Source organism: Nannospalax galili, unplaced genomic scaffold, assembly GCF_000622305.1.
Source record: "Nannospalax galili isolate Female #2095 unplaced genomic scaffold, S.galili_v1.0 scaffold510, whole genome shotgun sequence".
NCBI classification, from domain to species: Eukaryota; Metazoa; Chordata; class Mammalia; order Rodentia; family Spalacidae; genus Nannospalax; species Nannospalax galili.
The window spans coordinates 95,731-100,760 of NW_008329677.1; the positions used below are offsets into that span (position 1 = coordinate 95,731).

At 40.7% G+C, this 5,030-nt stretch overlaps 1 long non-coding RNA gene across 1 annotated transcript in view; it reads right to left on the bottom strand.

Moving 5' to 3' along the window:
- The window catches only part of LOC115071780, a 65,857-nt gene extending 65,330 nt beyond the window's left edge, over positions 1 to 527 (bottom strand). The window contains exon 1 of the long non-coding RNA XR_003850858.1: positions 389 to 527. This is a non-coding gene — a long non-coding RNA (uncharacterized LOC115071780). The remainder of the gene's footprint in view (positions 1 to 388) is intronic.
- Positions 528 to 5,030: the final 4,503 nt, after the last annotated feature.

The window sequence follows — 5,030 nt, forward strand, 5'->3', positions numbered from 1 at the left end:
TGAGCAACCATGGGTAGAAGAGGCAGCTGGGGAAGCACAGGTCTCAGAGACAGACCCAGCCATCAGGATGGGATCAGCACTGATGAGATAGAGCCAGACAGGGCTGGAGGCCCCCTGTCCTAGGGTGATGTCAAATGGTTATGCGGAAGGTTTAAATCATCTCAAAATAAAAGTAATCCAAACTTAAAACTTCAGGAAAATCAAGCTATATCTCAAACAATGGTATCCTAACATCCTGTACATATAGAATGTACACATAGAACATACATATAGAGTGTGCATAACGTTTTGCACGTTCATGTGTGAGGCAAGTTAACTTGGTGTATCTCCATCCCAGACCCAGAGCCAGGCATAGATATTTGTGACAAATAACAAAGTCACAAGGTACCTTTGTGGTCTCCTTCTTCCAAGAGACTTTTCTTTCTAGAAGAAGACTTGTATCCCAGTCCCCTTGTCTTCCCAAAGTTCACAGCCTATCTAAGCAAGGTGACATCTGGTTTATAGCAGCCTCTGTGAGCTCAGGTAAAAAGCTGAAAAATATGAGCATAGAAAAATATTTAATTTCTAAGAGCTATTTTTACTTGTTTTGTTGGTTGTCCAATTTCCCCGTGAAATATAAGTTCCATAAAAATCATTTTATTCTGAGGTTGGAGAGATGATGCAGTGGTTAATAGTACTGACTGTTCTTGCAGAGGACCTGGATTTGGTTCCCAGCATCCACATGGCCACCATCCATAGCTCCAGTTCCTCTTCTGGCCTCTGTGGATATTGCACACACATGGTGCACTTACATGCACAACACTCATACACATAAAAATAAATGAATCAAAATAAAAATCGTTAAGTCATCTAATTCCTCTGCTACATTCCCAAGACCCACACATTACGTAGATATCAACAGATGTGTGATGAATGAAGGTAAACGAAATGACGTATTGTGAGAAACAGCTGACCCTCATTTTGAGGTGCTAGATCAGAAAGGAAGGTGATATTGAGAGGACACAAAACACACCAACCTGACAACCATGCTCATCCAAGTCCCTCCGAAAGAAAACTGAGAAACACAATGAGACAGAAACTGGATTAGAAAAGGACTTCTAAGGCTGAATTGGGGACATGTAAATAAGAGGTTAAAAATTAGTTCTTCCAAAAATCACTTCTTTCTCAAACATCAACAAAATTGATATACATGTGCCTTTAGCCAGGCTGATCAAAACAAGAGAATGAGAACACATATCAGAAATGAACTGGATATAATAAATGTATCCCATTGTACCCCACAAATGCATAATATGTATAATTGTTACATTGATTGTAAAGTCTTCATCAAAAGTACATATGTGACAGAATGCATGAAATACGGTAGAGGGCTATAGGGGGTTGCAGATGGGGAGGGGGTATGAGGATGATTAAGATGTTTTATGAAATGCACAAAAATTCAATAAAAATATACATTAAAATTCTAATGAATATGTATACCTTTATGATAACTAATTTGAAAATTTCTATGAGTGGATACTGAAAAATATAACTTAGTTTGATGATCAATCTCGGTTGTCAACTTGACTACATTAAGAAATGCCTAGAAAATTGGTAAAGCAAACTTCTGTGGGTGTGAGGACTTTTCCAGAAGTGATTAGGGTGCAGGTCAGTGAAGTGACTGGGGAAGACCCATCCAGAATGTGGGTGGCACCCCAGGGTGGGGGCCTGGACAGAAGAAGAAGCTGAGGGAAGAGGGCCCTCACCCTGTGTGAACTGGTGAGTGTTTGGCATTGTCTATGGACATCAGATGCCATACTCTTTAGCTTCTGAACATGAACCTGTACTAGTGACTCTCCAGAGACTTCCAGGCCTCTAGTTACAAATTGAGGCTTCATTGTTGGTCCCTCTTGTTATGAGGTTTCCAGCTTCTTAGACTGAGCTGGTTGTGTGAGTCAGTCTAGTAAATCCTCTCTTATAGAATTATACACATTCTACCAGTTGTGTCCCTCTGGAGAAACCCAGTACAATTACTAAAACTAACGAAGATGATATTGAGAACCTATGTAGCCTTCTACCTATTATGAAGCAACTACAGGAGAAAAAAAGTCCATACATTAAGAAAAATCTGAGATTATACAAGTGATGAGCAGGCCAGACTCAGAGTATTACAAAGGCATATTGTCTCATAGAGCAGGAATCCCAACAGCACAATTGGAACAAAAGTTAAGAACCAGTCTCTCAAGTTTGAACTGTGACCTATAGAATGAGATGCCTTTAAATTCTCAATTTCTAAGTGCTTTTGGAAAGAGTGCTCAAGCTGAGCCTCCTGAAGTGCTGGGAGTCATAGTCACATGAAGGCTTAGTTAAGGGCACAGAGGGCTACAGCGGTGGGGACAGTTGGATTTCAAGCTCTTTTAATCCATTCATTTTATTATTTATTTATCAATACATTATTACAAATTTGGTTGCTAAATTTTTTGTTATTTATTTGTCCTAGTTTCTCTGACCCAAGCACAGGCATCCTAGACTCTATTCTGTCTCTCACACACCACATCTTGCTATTAGGAAATATTGCCTCATCAGGACAGCCAGAGTTTGGAGGCTTCGCTCCTCCTCTTCTCTCCAACAGCCCAAGTTCAAGGCCCTGTCAGCTCCTCCCTGGACTCCTGTGAAGACACCTAAGAAATCTCCCTGATTTTCAAAAACCATTCTCAACAGAGAAACAAAAGCACGTCTTTGCCTGTTTTGGGAGTACTCTCCCAAATTCCCATTCCTCTCCCAAGTAACCATATCCTTACTTTACAAGGCCCAGCGTCTCCTGGCCCTCTCAAGCCTACTGCTCCTTTCCCACCGTCATCCTCTGGCTCACTCTATGCCAACCACTCAGGTCTCTGGACCACTCTCTGAATATGGCTACCCATGACCACCCCAGGGCCTTTGAATATGTCTAGTCAAGACTACTTCCAAGCCTTTGTATTTGTTCTTCCTTTTTTCTGAAAGGTTTTCAGCCCATATAAAACCTGTTTACTGCTAAATTCCTTATAATCTGCTCTCAATAGCCCTTTCTCAGGGAAGCTGAGTATTCCCAGTACCTAAAACCAGTACATACAGAATATATTTCCAGTGAATGAATAAATGAGTGAATGAATGAATGAACAATTGAATGCCTTGAGTCCACAGAATAAAAGGAAACGTAACACATGAGTCTCATCAAGACCTTCAAGGTATTTTACTTGGTTCAACCAGTACTTTTCAAAAAATATATGAGTGTTTTACCTGTATGTATGTATGTATGTATGTATGTATGTATGTATGTGTGTATGTATGTATGTATGTATGTACACTGTGTCTGTGCAATGACCATGGAGGCCAGAAGAAGGCATAGGATCCCTGGAAGTGGAGTTATGGACAGTTGTTAGCTGCTATGTGGGTGCTGGGAACTGAACCTAGGTCCTCTGCAAGAGTAGCCAGTGCTCTTAGCTGCTGAGCCATGTCTCTGGACTTCAATCAGTTCTTTAAAAAAAATCATTAAGTTTGCACCAATTTTTGGTATCGTCATAAAATTCACAACATAATTTACTGTGTCCATAGCCTTGCCCACTTCCAGTTACTCTCTCTGTTTCCTACCCAAGGCTGAGGATTTAAGCCCTCAGCTTGCTGTCCCAGCTGCCTCCTGCCATGCCTTCCCCAGTATGATGGACACTTATCCCTCTGGAACTGTAAATCCAATCAATTCTTCTATAATTTGCCTTGGACTTAGTGTTTTATCACAGGGACAAAGAAGTAACTAATACAATTTGGATAGCTTCATTTCCATTTGTTGCAATATTTTTCCTAGGGAGCCTGTTTCTATTCACCTCGGGTACAGAAAGCAATGGCAAACCAAAGGAACAATTGCATCTCATTTCTGTTTGGTGAGACAGTGAGTTCACTGGGTTACCTACAGGAGCATGGGTGAGGGGTTACATACAGAAACGGGCAATGCAGGCATCTGCATCACCCAGCATGGGTTACAGCTCTTATAGCTGCATTATTGAAGTGCTCTGTGCAACTTGCAGACAGTTCCACTGAAGAGTCTCCCCTTCCCCAGCATTTGTTGAGTGCTTATGCATGTCCTCTAGAGGGGACTATGAATACAGTAAGCTTTCTGAGCCTCTGAGTCTTGTTGGTTTCTTGTGAAACTGATGAACCGTCCCCTCCCTCCAGGACATGGTATTTCAGTTCAGAGGAACAACTACCTACACGCACTGTTTCTTCACCAACTGCTCTACACTGAACCTCTGATACTGTGTTACGTAAAAAAGCAACCTTGTCTTATTTCTAGTCTTAGAGGAAAAGCTGTTTTCCATCATTGAATACAATGTTCAGTGTGGGGTTCTCCTCTATGACTTATGTCGACATAGTTTCATTATATTCCTAGTTAGCGCCATTTTTTATAACAAAAGGATGCTAAATTTTGTCAAATGCTTTTCCATATCATATGAAACACATATTTACATTTTCTTCCTTGTTTTGTCAAAGTACTGTGTTACATTGATCTGCATCCATACACTGAACCATCTTTGTATTGCAAGGGCAAATATGTCACTTAGTCATAGCGTGTAATCCTTCTAAAATGAAGGTGAGGTCATTTTCCTCAGATTTTCCAGAGGATTTTTTTACCAATACTCATAGGAAATATCAGTCTACAGTTCCATATTTTGAAGTGTCTGGCTTTGGTCAGGGTTGTACAGTTCCCACAGAAGGCATTCAAGAAAATTCCTTCCTCTTCAAATTTTTTTAGAAAAGTTTCATATTCATTCTTCTATGTACGTTTGATAAAATTACCCAGGGAAGCACTCAGCACCGGGATCTTATTGTCCAGAGTCTTTGGTTTTGTCTTTATTTGTCGGTTTTCTTTGTTCTGGAGGACTTTTTCTTTGTTTATTTGTTTTCTTGTGTGCTTGGAAAAGAGTCCTGCTGTGTTGCTCAGACTGGCCTAGGACTCTCAGTTCTCCTGCCTCTGTCTCCAAAGGGCTGGTATTACACATATGAGCCACGATATTCAG